Source organism: Erpetoichthys calabaricus, chromosome 2, assembly GCF_900747795.2.
Source record: "Erpetoichthys calabaricus chromosome 2, fErpCal1.3, whole genome shotgun sequence".
In the NCBI taxonomy this organism is placed as follows: Eukaryota; Metazoa; Chordata; class Cladistia; order Polypteriformes; family Polypteridae; genus Erpetoichthys; species Erpetoichthys calabaricus.
In genome coordinates, this window is record NC_041395.2 from 47,331,513 (window position 1) to 47,354,358 (window position 22,846).

Genomic DNA, 22,846 nt, shown 5'->3' on the forward strand with positions numbered 1-22,846 from the left:
GTATTTGAGGGTTCCTCTAGAGTGCCTCTTTCTCTTGCATGATTTGGCTCAAAAACTAATCAGCACATCATCATCTCATAACAGGCTGAAGTTTCGAGTTTGGTGTTTTTCTGTCCAGCCGTTTGAGCTCTAGACACACACACATACACAGAGGCACACACCCATCATCGAGATATCAACATTTTCGGTATCAGGGGACCCTAAAACATTGAGATCCATCAAAAACCGGATATGAAAATTTTCAATGAATCTAAAGCTTTTGCTCAACCCATAGATAACAGGTTATGGTGATGAGGGTGCAAAGCAAAACCAGGCAGATACCTCTTGATCACTTGGTAAAGGTACGGCAGATCCAGACCAGTAGGTTCATATACTTTATATACACATATAGTGGATTCAGAAATAATTCACATCCCTTCACTTTCTGCACACTTTATTGTATTGTACATTTAATTTTAAATAGATAAGCCATTTGTGACCATCAATCTGCACTCAAGAACCTATAACGACAAAGTGAAAACATCTTTTCAGAAAGAATGGCAAATTTATTACAAACTAGCAAAATACCCGCGCTTCGCAGCGGAGAAGTAGTGTGTTAAAGAGGTTATGTAAACATATATATACATATACATATATACACATATCTACATATATATACATCCATCCATCCATCCATTTTCCAACCCGCTGAATCCGAACACAGGGTCACGGGGGTCTGCTGGAGCCAATCCCAGCCAACACAGGGCACAAGGCAGGAAACAATCCTGGGCAGGGTGCCAACCCACCGCAGATATATATACATATATATATATATATACACATATCAACATATATATATACACATACATATACACATATACTGTACATAAACACACACATATACATCCATCCATCCATCCTCTTCATATATACATATATACATACATGCATAGTGCGTTGTAACACGGGCTGTGATTGTTACATGGGAGGGAGACGACAAATCACAGCTTCCCGCTTTCTAATCGGGCCTGTGATTGGTGCTTTGACGGATGCCTAGATCCCACAGTATGTCCCTTTAGGAGAGGCGTTAGGCAAGTGTAATTGAATAGTGGTGCTGCAAGTTTAGCTTTACACCTGTTTTTAAGGCTTATTGACTGAAAGGGGCTTTCATGAAAAAACTTAAGGCTTTGCTACAGGATACACCCTCCACAAGTTAAGGAAGTAAAAATAAAGGTATATATTTCTGTTTTATTTAAACCTTTTAAGTTTGTATGCGGGCGGCATGGTGGCGCAGTGAAAGGTGCCAGTTAGGAGACCCGGGTTCACTTCCCTGCGTGGAGTTTGAATGTTCTCCCCGTGTCTGTCTGTGTTTCCTCCGGGTACTCCGGTTTCCTCCCACAGTCCAAAGACATGCAGGTTTGGTGCATTGGCAATTCTAAATTGTCCCTGGTGTGTGGGTGTGTGCGCCCTGCGGTGGGCTGGCACATTGCCCGGGGTTTGTTTCCTGCCTTGTGCCCTGTGTTGGCAGGGATTGGCTCCTGTATTTAGGATATAGCGGGTTGGATAATGGATGGATGGATATCTGTATGCATAGCCCTATTTGCCCGTTTTCGTTTTTTTTTCTTTCTTCAGTAATATTTCAGCAAACCCGGAGCTTGTCAGTTCAAATCCTGGTACTGACACCACTGTGTGACCCTGAGGAAGTCACTTCACCTGCCTGTGCTGCAAAAAACAAAAGTAATGTAACAAATTGTACCTCAGATGTTGCAAGTTGCTGGAATAAAGGCATAAGTAAAATAGATAAATATGTATTATACACATAGGAACTATTCATTTATTTTCAGTTACGTCATCTGCAGCAAACTTTTATAAATGAGGGTTTCTCATTTTTAGATAGTGCAAACTGTTTCTTCTTCATTGACGTTTTCTGTTGGAGAGCTTTTTTCATTTCATTGAAAATGAAAGCAGCAGCTGCCAAAATATGTAGCTTTCTTATTAATTTTTCAACATTGTGTAAAATAAATGTATAAAGTAACATAAAAGGTTTAAATACTGGTTATCCTTTTACACTAAAATATTACTAAAGAGATACAAAAAAAGTAAAATGGATATGTTCTTTTTCTTTAAGGAGATTAAATATTACTGAAGAAAGAAAAAAAAAATTAAACAGCCAAATGGGGCTATGCATACGAACTTAAAAGGTTTAAATAAAACAGAAATATATATTTTATTTTTACTTGCTTAACTTGTGGAGGGTGTATCCTGTAGCAAAGCCCTAACTTTTTTCGTGAAAGCCCGTTTCAGTCAATAAGTCTTAAAAAAACGTGTAAAGATATTGACAATAAGCTAAGCAAACCCAGGAAGACATGGAATCGTTTAAATCAAGTATCATTACATCTTCCTTTCTTAAAGAGAAGTAAGACAGTACTTATAAGCTTACATATTTATATATAGACATACATACATATATATATATACTGTATATATATCTATATCCGAAGCCGTGCAAGCACACTCTTGAGAATGCAACGTATAGTTGTACAGAAGAAAAGCAATCTTGCCTCAAATGAATGGCAACCTTTTGTAGGTCTATGAAGTTAATTTAAACTTTAGGTTTGCACGATGCTTTCTTTCCGAAGTACCTGCACTCATGAATATGTCTGTATGTGTCAGTCGGTCAAATCCACGCGCTTCGCACCGGTGAAGTACCGCTTTTAAATTTTTATTAAGAAGAAAATAAAACCTTTTTAAATTGAGGGAAAATATACTAATAACAGTTTGTTAAGGATCTGTTTTTTTGTGAAGCTGCCTTTACTCGAGTGATCACTTCGACCTGACTTGGTGGCCAACTATAAGCGTTACCTGGTAGGTTACCACCCATACAATCAGATTCTGAATCAGACTACGAATGCCGTGAATGTAATTACACACTCACTGCACTTGCTTACGGTAATCGAACCTCGGACGTCAGCGCTAGAGGGGCTTAGCAGCGGTGAAGTATTGCTTTTAAATTTTAATTAAGAACAAAAGAAAATTTCAGAGGTTCGATTCCCGTAAGGGAGTGAAGTGAGTGGCCGGTTACCTACCAGGTAACGCTTATGGTTGGACAGCAAGTGACGTAACATCAGCCACGGTGCCTTCAGTTGTGAGAAGCAGATCATAGAATGATTGAAAATAGTTTTGCATTTACCTTTTTAGTAAAAGGCGAGCTTTTAAGCCTGAGAAATCACCCCGTAAATGCACACGTTTAATTGCACATGTGTTAATATGTATGGTTACACAGTATTAAAAGACAGTGAACAACGTGATTTACCTTGGTTCCCGCGTTTGATAAAAGGCGAGCTTTTAAGCCTGAGAAATCACCCCGTAAATGCACACGTTTAATTGCACATGTGTTAATATGTATGCTTACACAGTATTAAAAGACAGTCAAAAATTAACGTCATTTACCTTCGTTCCCGTGTTTGACTCGTGCTGTAAATCTCTTCCGTGTTTTTAGTTCACGTGATTACGTAGGAGGCGTGATGACGCGATACGTGACTCCGCCTCCTCCATTAGAGTATGTGGACAAAAAACATGTTCCAGTTATGACCATTACGCGTAGAATTTCGAAATGAAACCTGCCTAACTTTTGTAAGTAAGCTGTAAGGAATGAGCCTGCCAAATTTCAGCCTTCCACCTACACGGGAAGCTCGAGAATTAGTGATGAGTCAGTCAGTCAGTCAGTCAGTCAGTCAGTGAGTCAGTGAGGGCTTTGCCTTTTATTAATATGTATAGATCAAAATTGAGACTTAATTCAGCATTTTGTAGAAGTCCCTTTGGCAGAAATTATAGCTTCAAGTCTGTACAAGCTTTGCACACCTGGATTTGGGCAGTTTATCTCACTCTTTCTCTCAGATTCTCTCAGTGGATAGTAAGCATCTGTAAACTGTCATCTTCAGGTCTCTCCAGAAATGTGCTATGGGGGTTTAAGTCTGGGCTTTGGCTGTCCACTCCAGGACATTCAGACTTGTCATGAAGCCACCACAGCATTGCCTTGGCTGTATGCTTCAGGTGTTTGTCATGCTAAAAGGTCCCAGTCTGAAGTCACGTGGACTCTGAAGCATGTTTTCTTTAGGGGCCTCTCTACATCAGGCTGCATTCGTCCTCCTCTCAATTCTGTCCTATATCCCTGTCCCTGCTGCTGAAATGCATCCCTATAGCATGATGGTGCCACCATCAGGCTTCACTGTAGGGTTGGTATCAGCCAGGGGATAGGGAGTGTCTGGTCTTCACCAGACACAGTGCTTGAAGTTCTGTCCAGATTTAAATTTTTGTCTCATCAGACTGGGCTCCTTTCAGTGTTATTTGGCAAAATCCAAGCACACTGACATTCGCCTTTTACTCAAGAGTGGCTTCCATAAATGCCCGATTGATGGAATGCTACTGAGATGGCCGTCCTTCCAACAGTTTCTTCTAACTTAGCAGGGGGCATCTGAAGCTGTGTTACAGTGATCATTGGATTCTTGTTCACATCCCTAATCAAGGCCCTTCTTGTTATTAAGTTTAGCTGGACTACCAACTTTAGGAAGAGTTCTGGTTGTTCCAAACTTTCTTCATTCCACAATTACTACGGCCACTGTGCTCCTGAGAGGGCCCAAAGCTTTAGAAATGATTTTATACCTTTGCCTTGATCTATTCCTTAGCACAAATTCAGCATGGAGGTCTACAGGGAATTCTTTGGACTTCATGGGCTGATTATTCTCTTGACATGCTGTCTGAATCGTGGGACCTTAAATACACAAGTGTGTACCTTTCTAAAACGATGTCCAATCAATTCAATCAGGCATTCATGGACACCAATCAAGTTCTAGACACATGTCAAGGATAACTAAAGCAAACAGGAAGCACATGAGCACAATTTGTAATACAACAGTAAAGGGTCTGAATACGTATAGTATATAAATGACAGATTTTGGTTTTTGATTTTTAGTAAATTTGCAAACCTTGCTGAAAACCTGTTTTCACTTTGTCATTATCGGTTAATGAGCATAGATTGATGGGCAAAATTGGCAATTGTATTCATTTAAAAATAAATTTACAACACAATAAAGTGTGTAGAAAGGGTAATAATAACAATTCTTTACATTTATATAGTCTGTATACTTTCTGAATCCACATGATATATAGTATGTAAGATGGCCATAATGTGCACACACAAATGCACAAAGTGCAAATACAGAGCACACTCAGGGGTAGTGTGTACTGTATGTGACCACACATGTTAGTATGCATGTTTTACATACCCATCAAGGGCCTGGCTCTGTTCACTCCTTCCTCTCCTCTGTTACCTGCACTTTCTTTTCCAATTGCACGGCCACAATGTTGTCTCTTTAAGCTTCTGTGCTTTTCAGTGTGGAAATAACTTTTTTCCCATATGAATATACTTGTTTAGATGCCCATAATTTGTACATGTGGTGCAAATGCAGTCCATATTGTACATGTGGAAATGTCTGTAGGTGTTCACACACTCACATATGGGGAGGTGCATGTAGCAAACACACAAGGGCAGGTATTAGCGATGTACACCGCGTGCACACACACACACACACACACACACTGGGGTGCAACACAAACACATGGCAGCTGCAGACACATGTGATCATACAGTAGCAGCACTGCCTACTGGCGCTGATAAAACTCGGACAACGACGCCAGGTATCGAAAAGCAACTCATGCCAATATAAAAATGATAGCATTATACAGCTACATAACGGGGAGAATACTAATGAGGCGACACTTTTTGTATGAAAATGTGCTATATAAATAAATGTTGTTGTTGTTGTTGTGACATGGCTGTCTAGGCTCGTGCTTCCCGTTTATTTAGGGACGCCAGCTGGACACCATGACTTATACTACGCGGTGGCACTACGATGCAAAGGAGTGTAAGATTTTCTAAAAAGACCACCATGTCTCCCCTACAAAGCCACACTCACCCGGCCTGGAGTTTTGGGGCTTCTTCTTCTCTTTTCCTACCGCTTCTAATCGGCTGCTGCGCTTCCAGACGCCGCTCGCTGGCCTTCAGGCCTGGCCGTTTGACTCGGCGTCTCCGGGTGGCCGCTGTCCATGTACTTCACTGGCTGAGGGTTGCCACAAAGCCTTCCTCCAAAGCGCCAATTTGCGGCGTTACTTTGAACCGGAGAGCCCAGCTGGCAGGCAGAAGACATCCGAGCAGCCGTAAGAATGGTGACGTTCGTGGCCCTCCAAAGCACTTTCTCTTCTGCCTCGCCCCCATCCCGGGAGCGAGAGCTCTGCTGCAGCAGCTGTCACCACGGCAACAGCGGCAGTAAGAGGTGCGTTTCCATGGGAACCGTGTGATGCTGTACGCAACACTTAAACCCACTCGCTCCTTGCAAAAGGCGCACGTGCACAGATCCGAAGCACATAACATTTGTTATTAAAAAAAATAATACAACAAAGAAATGTGCCAACTATAAAACCGAGCGCATACATGGGATTCTTTGAATTTCTGGGCATAAGGATTCTACACACTGGCTTTAGGGAAAAAAGTAGGGCTAATTAGTCGCATAAATGTATGTAATTAATAGCGATTAATGGCACCTAACATTAAAACATAATTATAAAATTAATACATAAATCATGAAGTAAATACACACTTCTTTCGGCTGCTCCCGTTAGGGGTTGCCACAGCGGATCATCTTCTTCCATATCTTTCTGTCCTCTGCATCTTGTTCTGTTACACCCATCACCTGCATGTCCTCTCTCACCACATCCATAAACCTTTTCTTAGGCCTTCCTCTTTTCCTCTTCCCTGGCAGCTCTATCCTTAGCATCCTTTTTCCAATATACCCAGCATCTCTCCTCTGCACATGTCCAAACCAACGCAATCTCACCTCTCTAACTTTGTCTCCCAACTGTCCAACATGAGCTGACCCTCTAATGTCCTCATTTCTAATCCTATCCATCCTCATCACTCCCAATGCAAATCTTAACATTTTTAACTCTGCCACCTCCAGCTCTGTGTCCTGCTTTCTGGTCAGTGCCATCATCTCCAACCCACATAACATAGCTGGTCTCACTACCGTCCTGTAGACCTTCCCCTTCACTCTTGCTGATACCCGTCTGTCACAAATCACTCCTGACACTCTTCTCCACCCATTCCACCCTGCCTGCACTCTCTTTTTCGCCTCTCTTCCACAATCCCCATTACTCTGTACTGTTGATCCCAAGTATTTAAACTCATCCACCTTCACTAACTCTACTCCCTGCATCCTCACCATTCCAATGACCTCCCTCTCATTCACACACATGTATTCTGTCTTGTTCCTACTGACCTTCATTCAGCTCCTCTCTAGAGCATATCTCCACCTCTCCAGGGTCTCCTCAACCTGCTCCCTACTATCGCTACAGATCACAATGTCATCAGCAAACATCATAGTCTCACCAGATGCCCAGACCACCTGAACTGACTCCTTTCAAGTCAGAAAGGAATTGGTGAAATGAATCAAGACTGTTACTTTAAAATTAGTTCAACAAGAACATGGGGACACAGTTGGGAGACTTTTTAAGGGTACATTTTGTGCAATCATACACAAACGTTTTGCACAAAAACAAAAGTTAGTTTCACACTAACCACAGACCATGGAACCATAGACACATGGATTAAGTGACCAAAGTAGCCTTCTACTTCTTTCCAGGGTCTCCTCAACTTGCTCCCTACTCTTGTTACTAATCACAATGTCATCTGCAAACATCATAGTCACAGGGACTCCTGTCTAATCTCGTCTGTCAACCTGTCCATCACCATTGCAAATAAGAAAGGGCTCAGAGCCGATCCCTGTTGTAATCCCACCTCCACCTTGAATGCTTCTGTCACTCCTACCGCAGACCTCACCACTGTCACACTTACCTCGTATATATCTTGTACAACTCTTATGTAGTTCTCTGCCACTCCCGACTTCTTCATACAATACCACAACTCCTCTCGAGGCACCCTGTCATATGCTTTCTCCAGGTCCACAAAGACACAATGCAGCTCCTTCTGGCCTTCTCTAAACTTCTCCATCAACATCCTCAGAGCAAACATCGCATCTGTGGTGCTCTTTCTTGGCATGAAACCATACTGCTGCTCACTAATCATCACCTCACTTCTTAACCTAGCTTCCACTACCTTTTCCCATAACTTCATGCTGTGGCTCATCAGTTTTATTCCCCTGTAGTTACTGTAGTCCTGCAAATCCCCCTTATTCTTAAATATCGGCACCAGCATCCTCTCACTTTCTAAGATTCCATTAAACTGGTTAAAAACTCCATTGCCATCTCTCCTAAACACCTTCATGCTTCCACAGGTATGTCATCTGGACCAACGGCCTTTCCATTTTTCATCCTCTTCATAGCTGTCCTTACTTCTTCCTTGCTAATCCGTTGCACTTCCTGATTCACTATCTCCAAATCATCCAACCTCTTCTCTCTCTCGTTCTCTTCATTCATCAGCCTCTCAAAGTACTCTTTCCATCTGCTCAACACACTCTCCTTGCTTGTGTGTACATTTCCATCTTTATCCCCCTAACCTGCTGCACATCTTTCCCAGCTCGGTCCCTCTGTCTAGCCAATCGGTACAGGTCCTTTTCTCACTCCTTAGTGTCCAACCTCTCATACAACTCATCATACGTCTTTGCTTTATTCTTCGCCACTTTTCTCTTAACCTTGTGCCTTATCTCTGTGATGATGCGGGTTTTCTTCAGGCTCCTAACGTCCTGATGGGGGTCCTGAACCCAACACCATCGATAATGTCACTGAGTTGTGCTGACAAATGGGGACAAATCTCACATGAAGCCAGGGGATATATCCAAAAAGTGCTTAAGTGCTTTTATTAAAACAATCATCAAAACCAAAAGTGCAAAAGTGCAGTGTCCAAAGTTCCGATAAATATTGCATAAAACCAGTGTCTAGTGGGGATAAAAACAGGCATCCTCTTTAATAAAATCCCTGTGTGCGTCCAGGTGTCCGTGTGTGTGTGTGTCTTCTGGTGAAGTGCGCACGCGCGGGGCACAGTGCGATGCGTGATATTACTGTCAGAGAAAATTATAGGCGTTTTATGGAAATACAAACCAGTATTACTGCCAGAGGAAATTAAAGGTACACAATACAGTGACGCATATTACAGCCACATACAAGCCAGTATTACTGTCAGAGAAAATTAAAGGTATATTACGAATGTACAAGCCAGTGGACGTACAAGACAGTATTACTGTCACAGAAAATTAAAGACACACAATACACGGTGGCAGTCCACGAAGAACGATCAGCTCAGCAAGTAAACATCAACAAAAGAAAGGCTGAAAAACAAAGAAAAATACGACCAACAAAAAGAATGAGGTCAAGGTCCCTTGCCATTTAATATAGACTGTTCCTACTAATGTTTATGCAACTACTGTTCTAGTGCCCGTTATTGTAACGGGCTAAATAACTAGTCCATAAATAAATCCTTAAAAATCTGAGGTTAAAATATGCAGAAGTTAAAAAGCAGTCTCTCTCCCGTTATTCTCCAATGCACCTCCATCACTCTCTCCCCGGCTCACCCATTGCTCGCAGCCAGTGGAGACCAGCAACCACGAGATCCTGCAGCTAACCTCCATCTTGGCTTCTTTCTGGACGTCACTGCCAGACCGTCGAGGTCATCTCTCCTCCCGTGATCTTTCGCGCAATCGTAGTCGCACCTCAAATCCCACAGGAGGACACCTCTCTGCTCATCCCACTCGCTTGTTTTCAATGGGGCGAACTAGCTCATAGAGCGCATCTGACTAATGCTCCTGCGCGGGGCCCCAGCTCATGGTGTGTCCTCATCCAAGGTGGCCAGATCGTCCTGACATTCACTCACTCACTCACTCACTCACTCACTCACTCACTCACTCACTCACTCACTCACTCACTCACTTACTCACTCACTTACTTACTTACTTACTTACTTACTTACTTACTTTAACCTCTATTTACTTTACCTCCATCCCTCGATCGATCTCTCTATACAACCACCCTTTCTCTGGTGTCGACCCGTATATATATACGCCAACTTCCGCGCGCCTCCGTGGGTGCAGCGCCTTAATCACACACCGCAGGAAGCCAATGAGGCAATCAAGAACTACCGCACCCACACGTGCAGGTGCGACTCGCTCCAATTACCTCACTAACTCCCCGTGATCGTGCGATCGTGCCCACGAAGAATGGCACGGCTATACAGATTTAAAAAAAACCCAGCCTTTTTTTTTTGGAAGCTGCAGACCTTCTATACCACAATCTTCTTGTACTCTTGTCTACTTTCTACATCTCTCTGACTATCCCACTTCTTCTTTGCCATCCTCTTCCTCTGTATACTCTCCTGTATTTCCTCATTCCACCACCAGGTTTCCTTTCCTCCTTCCTCTTTCCAGATGTCACGCCAAGCACCCTTCTTGCTGTCACCCTTACTACATCTGCTGTAGTTTCCCAGCTGTCTGGTAACTTTTCACTGCCACCCAGTGCCTGTCTCACCTTCTCCCTAAACTCAACCTTGCAGTCTTCCTTTTTCAACTTCCACCATTTGATCCTTGGCTCTGCCCTCACTGTCTTCCTCTTCTTGATCTCCAACATCATCCTATAGACCACCATCCTATGCTGCTTAACTACACTTTCCTCTGCCACCACTTTGCAGTCTTCAATCTCCTTCAAATTGACTCTTCTGTATAGGATGTAATCTACCTGTGCGCATCTTCCTCCACTCTTGTACGTCACCCTATGTTCCTCCCTCTTCTTAAAATACGTATTCACCACAGCCATGTCCATCATTTACACACTGAATAGCAAAAATAATGTAAAATCAACACAAAGGAATTAAAAAAATTAATGGCACAGTTTAAACTTAAATAACTGGGTAAACCTTGGAAAATGGCAGCACAGAAAAGTGCAACATGTAGGTAAGAGGAACTTCAATTATAAATACAAGATGGGAGGCAGCGTCCTGCAGGAAGTAATCTTTGAAAAGGATTTAGGGGTTTATGTTGACATTAAAAGACAAATGAATATTCTTAAACTAAATGATAATACAATTGAGATTGTGGTTTACCAAAGCTCAGAAACTTTGAGTGTCTCTGATGTTGCTCTTGGACTCCTTGCCATACATCATAAAGCTTCAGAACCTAGGCGTGATCTTTGACAGCTCATTCAAACTCGACAAACAAATCAATTCTGAGGTTAAATGCTGATTTTCCATCTGAGACTTTAAGTTTACGGCTTTTCTTTCTTTTAGTAATCTTTAGTAACTTTTCGTTCAGACAATTCTTTGTATGTAGGTGTTGATCAGGTCTCGTTATGACACCTACAACTAGTCCAGAACACTGCTTGTCACTTATTGACTGGCTCTCGTAAGTGTGACCGTATTTCTCCAATACTGACCTCATTTAATTGGCTTTCAGTTCGTTTCAGAATTGATTTTTAAAATTCTATTACTTGTTTGTTAAATATTTGAATGGAACAGCCCTGCTTTGCCACTTGTAAGTCCAACAAGGGCACTGTGGTCTACTAGCAATGCTTGTAGCTGTGCCGAGGTTGAGGCTGAATTAAAATGGGAATGAGGTTTTTGCGGTGGCTGCTCCTTTTCTCTGGAATGACTTGCCTTATTATATTAGGGCTGCCCCAACATTGGCCATTTTAAGTCATTGTTAAAATCATTTCTTCTTACTGGCATTTCACCCTGCAAGGGGTTAACATTATGTTATATACAGTATGTTAGCTCATGTACATTCATGAGTATAAATACGGTATGTATGTAGGGGTGTGGGGATTTTCAGTTCATCTTTTATGTAATGGTTGGTGACACTTGCAGTTTTGTGATGTCTACATAGATATTGTAACTGCTTCTTTTTCCCTTTCTTGTACATCACTTTGGTTCGGTTTTGGCTGTTATAAATGTGCTTTATAAACGAAGCATGCCTTGCCTTATAAAACATGATTTTAATGCATAACACTAAGAAGTGCTGATCTGAGACAAAGGTTTGCCAAGATGAAGTTAGTTTGCAACATTTATTACAAAAAAGTTAAACTATATAAAATATAGAACTAGAATTGTAGGTTGTAACAGAATAACGAGGGACATAAATGTTTATAGTATGTTGCATTTTCTCTCAAAAAACAGTAATTTTTCTTTTTCCTCTCATGTTTTCTAAGAACAGATGCATACCTTCCATATGTGAAAAAAGGAAGATGAAGGGTCTAAAGACAAATTCCCCCTCCTCTTCTTCTGGACATTCAGATGACAAATCCGATTTCTGAAAGGCCTCCTCTTTGTCATCTTTCTCCATTGACAGTAATGAAGGGAGGGAGACTTGGCCCCTGAGCACAGATTTATTCTCAGCACACCACTTCTCTGCCTCCACAAGATGCCGAAGGATTCAGTGTTGCTGTAATACTTTTTATGAAAAAAAAAGAAAATTCTTTAAATGGTCATCATAAGTCTTATAGCTTTTTCCTACACATTTAAAAGGAATGAGAAAAAAATCATGTACGGTATATTTTTAATTTGTTATACATTAGCAATTCTGTTTTTGATCACAGATTCTACAAGTCTTTAATGTTCCTTACAATACACTGTTATTAACACCATACACAACGCATTTACAATGTTGAATTTCTGTGTCAGAACACGTAAAAATAGGCTTTTAGTGTTTTGTGCTTTGATTCCCACTGGTTAACGACTAACAGTATGCATCTGAGGCAAGCATTACAACTTTTTCATTCATTGTATTTACTATATACTAAACTACAGAAGCGTATTAGGGCCATGGAGAAGAAGAAAAAAATACGGACACAGTGAAGGAAAAAAAAGTGTATGTCGAGAATAAAGTCGACATTTCCACTTTATTCTTGCCGTTTATGTCGAGATTAAAGTCGACATTTCCACTTTATTCTTGCCGTTTATGTTGAGATTAAAGTCGACATTTCCACTTTATTCTTGCCGTTTATGTTGAGATTAAAGTCGACATTTCCACTTTATTCTTGCCGTTTATGTCGAGATTAAAGTCGACATTTCCACTTTATTCTTGCCGTTTATGTCGAGATTAAAGTCAACATTTCCAGTTTATTCTTGTCATTTATGTCGAGATTAAAGTCAACATTTTCACTTTATTCTTGCCGTTTATGTCGAGATTAAAGTCGACATTTCCACTTTATTCTTGCCGATTATGTTGAGATTAAAGTTGACATTTCCACTTTATTCTTGCCGTTTATGTCGAGATTAAAGTCGACATTTCCACTTTATTCTTGCCGTTTATGTCGAGATTAAATCGCCATTTCCACTTTATTCTTGCCGTTTATTTTATTCTTGCCGTTTATGTTGAGATTAAAGTCGACATTTCCACTTTATTCTTGCCATTTATATTGAGGTTAAAGTCAACATTTCCACTTTATTCTTGCCGTTTATGTCGAGATTAAAGTCGTCATTTCCACTTTATTCTTGCCAATTATATTGAGATTAAAGTCAACATTTCCACTTTATTCTTGCCGATTATATTGAGATTAAAGTCAACATTTCCACTTTATTCTTGCCGATTATATTGAGATTAAAGTCAACATTTCCACTTTATTCTTGCCGATTATATTGAGATTAAAGTCAACATTTCCACTTTATTCTTGCCGTTTATGTCAAGATTAAAGTCGACATTTTCACTTTATTCTTGCCGATTATATTGAGATTAAAGTCGACATTTCCACTTTATTCTTGCCGTTTATGTCAAGATTAAAGTCGACATTTCCACTTTATTCTTGCCGTTTATGTCGAGATTAAAGTCGACATTTCCACTTTATTCTTGCTGTTTATGTTGAGATTAAAGTCGACATTTCCACTTTATTCTTGCCGTTTATGTCGAGATTAAAGTCGACATTTCCACTTTATTCTTGCCGTTTATGTCGAGATTAAAGTCAACATTTCCAGTTTATTCTTGTCATTTATGTCGAGATTAAAGTCAACATTTTCACTTTATTCTTGCCGTTTATGTCGAGATTAAAGTCGACATTTTCAGTTTATTCTTGCCGTTTATGTCGAGATTAAAGTCGACATTTCCACTTTATTCTTGCCGATTATGTTGAGATTAAAGTTGACATTTCCACTTTATTCTTGCCGTTTATGTCGAGATTAAAGTCGACATTTCCACTTTATTCTTGCCGTTTATGTCGAGATTAAATCGACATTTCCACTTTATTCTTGCCGTTTATTTTATTCTTGCCGTTTATGTTGAGATTAAAGTCGACATTTCCACTTTATTCTTGCCATTTATATTGAGGTTAAAGTCAACATTTCCACTTTATTCTTGCCGTTTATGTCGAGATTAAAGTCGTCATTTCCACTTTATTCTTGCCAATTATATTGAGATTAAAGTCAACATTTCCACTTTATTCTTGCCGATTATATTGAGATTAAAGTCAACATTTCCACTTTATTCTTGCCGATTATATTGAGATTAAAGTCAACATTTCCACTTTATTCTTGCCGTTTATGTCAAGATTAAAGTCGACATTTTCACTTTATTCTTGCCGATTATATTGAGATTAAAGTCGACATTTCCACTTTATTCTTGCCGATTATACAGTAATCCCTCCTCCATCGCGGGGGTTGCGTTCCAGAGCCACCCGCGAAATAGGAAAATCCGCGAAGTAGAAACCATATGTTTATATGGTTATTTTTAGAATGTCATGCTTGGGTCACAGATTTGCGCAGAAACACAGGAGGTTGTAGAGAGACAGGAACGTTATTCAAACACTGCAAACAAACATTTGTCTCTTTTTCAAAAGTTTAAACTGTGCTCCATGACAAGACAGAGATGACAGTTCTGTCTCACAATTAAAAGAATGCAAACATATCTTCCTTTTCAAAGGAGTGCAAAGCAAGCAGTCAAAAAAAAAAATCAATAGGGTTTTTTGGCTTTTAAGTATGCGAAGCACCGCCGGTACAAAGCTGTTGAAGGCGGCAGCTCGCACCCCCTCTGTCAGGAGCAGGAAGAGAGATAGAGAGACAGATAAAAAAAATCAATACGTGCCCTTTGAGCTTTTAAGTATGCGAAGCTCCGTGCAGCATGTCCTTTCAGGAAGCAGCTGCACACAGCCCCCCTGCTCACACCCCCCTACGTCAGCGCAAGAGAGAGAGAGAGAGAGAAAGTAAGTTGGGTAGCTTCTCAGCCATCTGCCAATAGCGTCCCTTGTATGAAATCAACTGGGCAAACCAACTGAGGAAGCATGCACCAGAAATTAAAAGACCTATTGTCCGCAGAAACCCGCGAAGCAGCGAAAAATCCGCGATATATATTTAAATATGCTTACATATAAAATCCGCGATGGAGTGAAGCCGCGAAAGGCGAAGCGCGATATAGCGAGGGATCACTGTATTGAAGTTAAAGTCGATATTTCCACTTTAAACCCTTGTTTATTCTCTCTCTAGTTTAACTTTGCCATGTTGTAAACTTCATTTTAAAATCAATGTTTAATTGACTAGATTTTCTCAATCCCCGTCATAACTAATGTAGCACATTAAATGCTTTGTGTTGTGTTCCTTGACCCAGTTGTTAATTGCTACGTGCTTCTTAAACTGACGTCCTCTTGCACTGAGAGGAGGCGCAGACAGTGATCGCCACACAGAATACATTCACTTCCTGATATTCCTGCTCTCTGAACATTCAGAATGCTAAGTTAATTACTTGATATCATTTTCATGATGAAATTAATTAAAGCATACATTACACATGTTGGGGGACACGCAGTAAGGGGTCCCCAGGTGTATGTTCAGTGTAGAGAACCTTTATGGCAGGTGTGACGAGGCTCCAAAAGGCTGGATGTATAAATGGGTTGGGAACCACTTAACACAAAGCATTTAATGTGCTAAATTACTTATGACGAGGTTTGAGTAAATCTAGTAAATTAGACATTAATTTTAAGATGAAGTTTACGACATTCTATTTTAATGATAAAATAAATCATGAGAATAAAGTCAACATGTTGACTTTATTCTCAACATGCACTTTTTTTTTTCTTCTCTGTGGCCCTAATACGCTTCAGGGCTGTTCCTGGGCATAGAGCAATACTGCAGCCCCATGTAGAGATTCTCATCTTTATTTGTTTAGAAACATTTGTCCGGACCAGACCGGAGCACAATCTATTGTCTTCCACATGTTTAACTCTGCCCTATCTTCACCCCATCTCAACCCTTTATTTAATTTGGCTCTCATTACCCTTATGCTTAAACAGGGTAAGGACCCCACCAGTTGTTCTAGTTACCGTCCGCTATCATTGATGAATTCTGAGGTCAAGCTGCTGGCAAAGATGCTTGCATGTCGACTGCAGGCGGTGATTCCTAAACCGGTTCATCCTGATCAAACTGGGTTTATTACGTCCTGTCATGAGGCTGACAGTGTTCAACACTCACTGCTGGTTTTGCCTGTTGCTCCTACTCTTTCCTCACCTTCTGCTATTCTTTCCCCAAGATGCAGAGAAGGCATTTGACAGCATGAACTGGACCTTTTTGTTTTTTCTGTCTTCCAGGCCATCTGACCTTCCCTTTTTCTTTGTTACATACTGTATAAATATTATTGCCTAATCTTGTTGGTTTATGTTTTATATACTGTATTAGCTTCCTTTTTATTTCATCTTGTAAAGCACTTTGAGCTGTTAGTTGTTGTTGATGTCCTAGATAGAATGGGCTTTTGGCCCAGCCTTTATAAACATGGTGCAGACCCTTTATTCTTCCTCTTCTTCTATCCTTCTTACTAATACCAACATCCCCCACCATTTCCAAGTGTTTCAAGGAGGCAGACAGGGTTGTCCTCTTTCCCCACTTCTCATTATTCTTTCATTAGAGCCTCTGCCAGTAGTTATCCACAACTCAGACAGTATCAGTCCCATATTGATTAAAGATATACTCCAAATGTTTAATTGTGGATGATGTTCTCCTCTACCATGGTAATGCCCCTGTTGATCTTAGCCCTGTCCTTGAACTGTTTATAAGATTAACTGGTCTAAATCTGTTCTTTTTCCCACTAAACTCTTCCTATCATGTCTCTACATTTCCCTCATTCATTCCCCGGACATTGTCTTTCAGATACAGTACCTGGGATTGGATATCTATACTGGGGTCAAGAAGCTTGTACTGTACCTGACAACTTTTGCCATGTTCTGAAGGGTGTCAGAGACTCCATTTCTTTCCACCTTCTTCTCTCATTCCAGTCCTGTCAATTATTAAAATGAGTTTGCTCCCTTGAATTAACTTTGTTAGCTCTATGCTCTCTCTTTCTCCCCCACCTACGTTCTGACAGTCTCTTAAGTCTCTGGTGTCTTCATTCCTTTAGAATCACAAGCCGCCATTTTTTAAACTCTCCACTTTGATTTGTGGCAGGTCGGATGGTGGCGTCTCCTTCCCTGCTTTCGAGTTGGACCACCTCACCTTTACTCTAAGACCAGTCTGGAGATGGGTCTGCCCTCGCCAACATCCTCCTTCTTTCTCTTATTGTTGGCCCCATTGTGCCCTTTAGACGTGGAGAAGTGTTGAAAAAGTGATGGGTCCTCTGCCAAGATGAAACCTCCACATTCCTGAATTTCATAATTCTGTCCTAAATATCAGAGGCCATCCAATATCCTCCTCCCCTCGGTGTCAGTCTGGCACATCTGTGCTGGGAGATATGTAATGAGTCAGGGCTGAAATCATTTCTTTCTCTTCTATCTAGGCATCCTATTCCTTCCTCTTCCTGCTTTTTCTATTGAGGTCTATTGAGGACATTTGGAGTTCTCCTCTCTTCTGATCTTCCAGTGCATCCCCTGTACTCATTTGCATCACCCTTTTCTCTCAAGTCTAAACCAGTATCTGGTCTCCATTCTGCAAAACTTCCCTCAGAACTCTCTCAATTGTGTCAAACTGGCAAATACACTTTTCCCCATCATCTATGTTGTGCTTGGAAACCATCTTTCTAAATATAGCGTGTATAACACACACCTCCTGCACTCCCACCCCCTCATTTACTATATTATATACAGTACTGTGCAAAAGTTTTAGGCAGGTGTGAAAAAATGCTGTAAACAAAGAATGCTTTCAAAAATGGAAGTGTTAATCATTTATTTTCATCAATCAACAAAATGCAGTGAATGAACAAAAGAGAAATCTAAATCAAATCAATATTTGGTGTGACCACCCTTGCCTTCAAAACAGCATCAATTCTTCTAGGTACACTTGCACACAGTTTTTGAAGGAACTCGGCTGGTAGGTTGTTCCAGACATCTTGGAGAACTAACCACAGATCTTCTGTGGATGTAGGCTTCCTCATATCCTTCTGTCTCTTCATGTAATCCCAGACACACTCGATGATGTTGAGATCAGGATCAGGGCTCTGTGGGGGCCATACCATCACTTCCAGGACTTCTTGTTCTTCTTTACGCTGAAGATAGTTCTTAATGACTTTGGCTGTATGTTTTGGGGTCATTGTCCTGCTGCAGAATAAATTTGGGGCCAATCATACGCCTCCCTGATGGTATTGCATGATGGATAAGTATCTGCCTGTACTTCTCAGCATTGAGAACACCATTAATCCTGACCAAATCTCCAACTCCATTTGCAGAAATGCAGCCCCAAACGTTCAAGGAACCTCCACCATGCTTCACTGTTGCCTGCAGACACTCATTATTGTACTGCTCTCCAGCCCTTCGACGAACAAACTGCCTTCTGCTACAGCCAAATATTTCAAATTTTGACTCATCAGTCCAGAGCACATGCTGCCATTTTTCTGCACCCCAGTTCCTATGTTTTCGTGCATACTTGAGTCGCTTGGCCTGGTTTCCACATCGGAGGTATGGCTTTTTGGCTGCAACTCTTCCATGAAGACCACTTCTGGCCAGACTTCTCCGGACAGTAGATGGGTGTACCTGGTTCCCACTGGTTTCTGCCAGTTCTGAGCTGATGGCACTGCTGGACATCTTCTGATTTCGAAGGGTAGTAAGCTTGATGTGTCTTTCATCTGCTGCACTAAGTTTCCTTGACCGACCACTGCATCTACAATCCTCAACGTTGCCCGTTTCTTTGTGCTTCTTCAAAAGAGCTTGAACAGCACATCTTGAAACCCCAGTCTGCTTTGAAATCTTTGTCTGGGAGAGACCTTGCTGATGCAGTAGAACGACCTTGTGTCTTGTTGCTGTGCTCAATCTTGCCATGACATGAAACTGTCTTCCACAACCTCACCTTGGTAGCAGAGTTTGGCTGTTCCTCACCCAGTTTTAAGCCTCCTACACAGCTGTTTCTGTTTCAGTTAATGACTGTGTTTCAACCTACATGTGACACTGATGATCATTAGCACCTGTTTGATATAATTGGTTGATCATACACCTGATTATAATCCTACAAAATCCCTGACTTTGTGCAAGTGTACCTATAAGAATTGATGCTGGTTTGAAGGCAAAAGGTAGTAACACCAAATATTGATTTGATTTAGATTTTTCTTTTGTTCGCTCACTTTGCATTTTGTAAATTGATAACAATAAACAATCATTATTTATATTTCTGAAAGCATTCTTTATTTACAGCATTTTTTCACACCTGCCTAAAGCTTTTGCACAGTACTGTATATATATACTTATATACTGTATATATATATACTTATATTGGCTTTGATTCCTGTATGTCTAATCATTTTCCTCTGATGATGACACCTGACAGGTTGTTGAAAGCTTAGGAATAAAAAACTATTTAAAGATACGTGACTCATTTTCTCCCTTTGTGGATTACTAACTGCAAATATGTAAACCGCATAGCAGACCTTTGTTTTTATATATATATATATAATATATACACACTAAGGGGCTTTGCCCACTACTCGTTTCACTCACCCACCCCCCAACCCCTCTCTCCGGGGGGCACTTCAAGTTCACCACTTTGCATCTCTGCCACTCACGTTGTGAAGGGGGGGCTGAACGCACGCTAAGGAGATGTGGACGAATTAGCTGCTGGCTTGCTGCTGCTGCTGCCAAGCTGCGTGATCTGCATGTCATGTTGCGTGTCAATCATTTAAAAGCCTGTACAGCAGCTGACCTTTTGTCCCACTACCTTGTCTCCTGGGATGTTAAAGTGTCTCTGAGAAATTGTAAGTAGAGCGTGACGTGCAAGTAGTCTCACGGGACTTCAATGTGTCGCCCCGAGATGATCACGTCTCGAACCAAAATTTTTTTATATAATAGATAGATATATATATATAAAAAATGAGACAGTCCGAGTGTTGGAGTACCCTTGGACAAACCCCATGTAACTGAAAATATTTTGTTTCCCAAATAAACTGCACAACAACACAAAAATCAAGTCTTCTCAGACCAGAGTCCTATTGTGACTGCACAAGATCACAGATCTTCCTGTTATGTGGCAGGAGAGCGGTCAATCTTCTAGTGTGCAGATGGAGGAAAACAGAGATTGTTACCATACAGTGCCACCTCCTTGATTGGTGGAGAATTACCATCACCTGAGCCTTTAAACCAGGGGTGTCGAACTCCGGGCCTGGAGGGCCGCAGTGGCTGCAGGTTTTCGTTCTAACCACCTTCATCATTAGTGACCAGTTTTTGCTGCTAATTAACTTCTTTTGCCTTAATTTTAATTAACTTAATTCAGGTCCCTTAGTTGTTTCATTTTCCTTAATTAGCAGCCAAACAATAATGAGACACAAAACAAACAGCTAACCTGTGCCCATCACACAATAGCTGAAAATAAAGAAAGGTGAAGGTCTCAGTAAGGTTGATCTCTCAGGTCCCCACAACATTTTGACAATGTTCTTAGAAAAAACAGAAAATCAACAGTTATGGAAATGTCTGTTGTGTCAGAATGACAGCAGCAACAAACCTAAATAACGGGTTTAATTAACAGCAATAATCAGCTTCTCATTAAGAGATTGGTTGGAGTGAAATTGGTTGGAGTTTGAAATCCCAGTTTAGCTGGTCATCTGTTGTCTCGTTTCACATCTCATTTCTGTTTGGCTGTCATTTAATGAAGAAAAGAATCAACTCAGAGGACTGAATCCTTAAAAACAGGGTTAGTAAATGAAGGGAAAAGAAGTTAATTAGCAGTGAAAACTGGTCAGTGATTAGTAAAAAGGTCAGAATGAAAACCTACAGCCACAGCGGCCCTCCAGGCCTGGAGTTCAACACCCCTGCCTTAAACTGTCTCCCATCCGCACGTGCATGACTATATATACACACATATATACTGCATATACAGTAGATATATATATATATATATATGCATATACAGAGAGAGAGGGGTCAAAGATAATTTCTATGCTGAAAAGGAAAGAAGGTATGAGACACCACGTTTTGGTTGTACAGCCTTCATCAGGTGTGCAACTGAAATGGAAAAAGCCAGTAACAGACCAGAAGCAGAAACCTTGACAACCTTTAAGGAGACTCTTGATGAGATACTGGGGCAGCTTAGCTGTTAGCTAAACAAAGGGGCTTGATGGTCTGAATGGTCTCCTCTGGTTTGTCAGATCTCTTATGTACTTATGTGACAAAACGCTGCCATTAGAGAAGAAAAAGGGAAAGATTTAAAAGTTAGTCAGTCATTAAGATCTGGAGAAACATGATTGTAGGGTGTGTATGAGCTGAGCTGCTTCTGTTTTTCTTTGAAAAGTGACTTTGAAGCCCTGTGAAAGAAAAAAAAAAAACGATCGTGGGACGTGAATTGTCCTACAATTGCTCTATAATAGACTTTTTCAGGCCTTTCGTTTTAACGGCTTGAAGGTGCTCCCTGAAACAGTCTGCTGACTATCTCCCCATTTCACTTACTGTATGTAGGTGGCTGGACACTTGCTATAAGAAATGCAGCAGATAAGAATTTTAGACTGGCAAGAGGCCCGTTATTTAATACTGAATTTACTAGAGAGAGCAGATATAAGGAGATTGTTGGTGACATCTTGGCAGGTGACACAGCGGCTCCAGTTACAGCTCAAAGTGCCTGGTGATGAATGTGTCTCTCCTCTGTGAAGTCAGCTGTGGATGAGAAGTTTGCGTAGGTTAGGTGGTCGACAAAAGGAGATCAAGGGAGGGTTAGGAATAAAGGCTCTCATGATAGGATCATTCTGCAAAACTGGGAAATTTTGTTTAATGACCTGCATGTTGGGATGGAGTGGGAGAACCAGTGGTTTTCATTACTGGGCTTCCTCTTAGAGTGGCTGTTATGAGGTCTGCACCTGGCCTCATTGAGGGTCCTGTCCACAACATGAGAAGGGTGCCCTCTATCGATGAACAAACTCCTCATTCTGAGTGCTTCATTACAGAAGTCACCTTTCATCACTGCAGAGGCGGTGGAGTCTAAGGAACTGTTAATACGGCAGAGAGTGTTCAGTATGCCCGGAATGGAAGCTGTATGGAAGGTAACTGTCAGCTTACTTGTAACAGACTCATTTTAAGTCCTGGAAAGCTGACAGAAAATCTGATATCTAAAGCTGGTAGAGTTGTTGTGCAAACATCAACTATAAACTTGAGAGTTGGATGGAAACTCATAAAATTGTCAGCAGATCCCTGTAGCAGGCTCCTGGAACAAAGAGGCAACACAAACACGACCATCGATGGATCTTTTGTACTGGTCTGCTACAACATCTAGTCAGGAAGAAAAGAAACGCTCTTCTACCCAGATATGTGAAGGATGTTGGCATAGCTAGGTCTCATTCTGCTACCTATTACAACTCCACTGAAAAAGAGTTATGAAGTGAGCTGGATGTGTGACGAATGGCTGCCAGGGGACGATGAGACCTTCATCATGAGGGGTGGTTGTGTACACAAAGGTAATGTCCATGGTAAAGATAAAGCAGTCAGGACCATGAAACCTAAG

At 41.1% G+C, this 22,846-nt stretch overlaps 1 protein-coding gene and 1 long non-coding RNA gene across 2 annotated transcripts in view; one reads left to right on the forward strand and one right to left on the reverse strand.

Annotated features, from left to right (window-relative positions):
- Positions 1 to 6,231, reverse strand: part of LOC114645859 (junctophilin-4-like) — a 188,118-nt gene extending 181,887 nt beyond the window's left edge. Inside the window, exon 1 of the mRNA XM_028793732.2 lies at positions 5,955 to 6,231. The gene's annotated coding sequence lies outside the window, so the exon portion shown is untranslated. The remainder of the gene's footprint in view (positions 1 to 5,954) is intronic.
- The window catches only part of LOC127526571 (uncharacterized), a 463,174-nt gene that overhangs the window by 260,701 nt on the left and 179,627 nt on the right, over positions 1 to 22,846 (forward strand). The gene's annotated exons all lie outside the window — the stretch shown is intronic.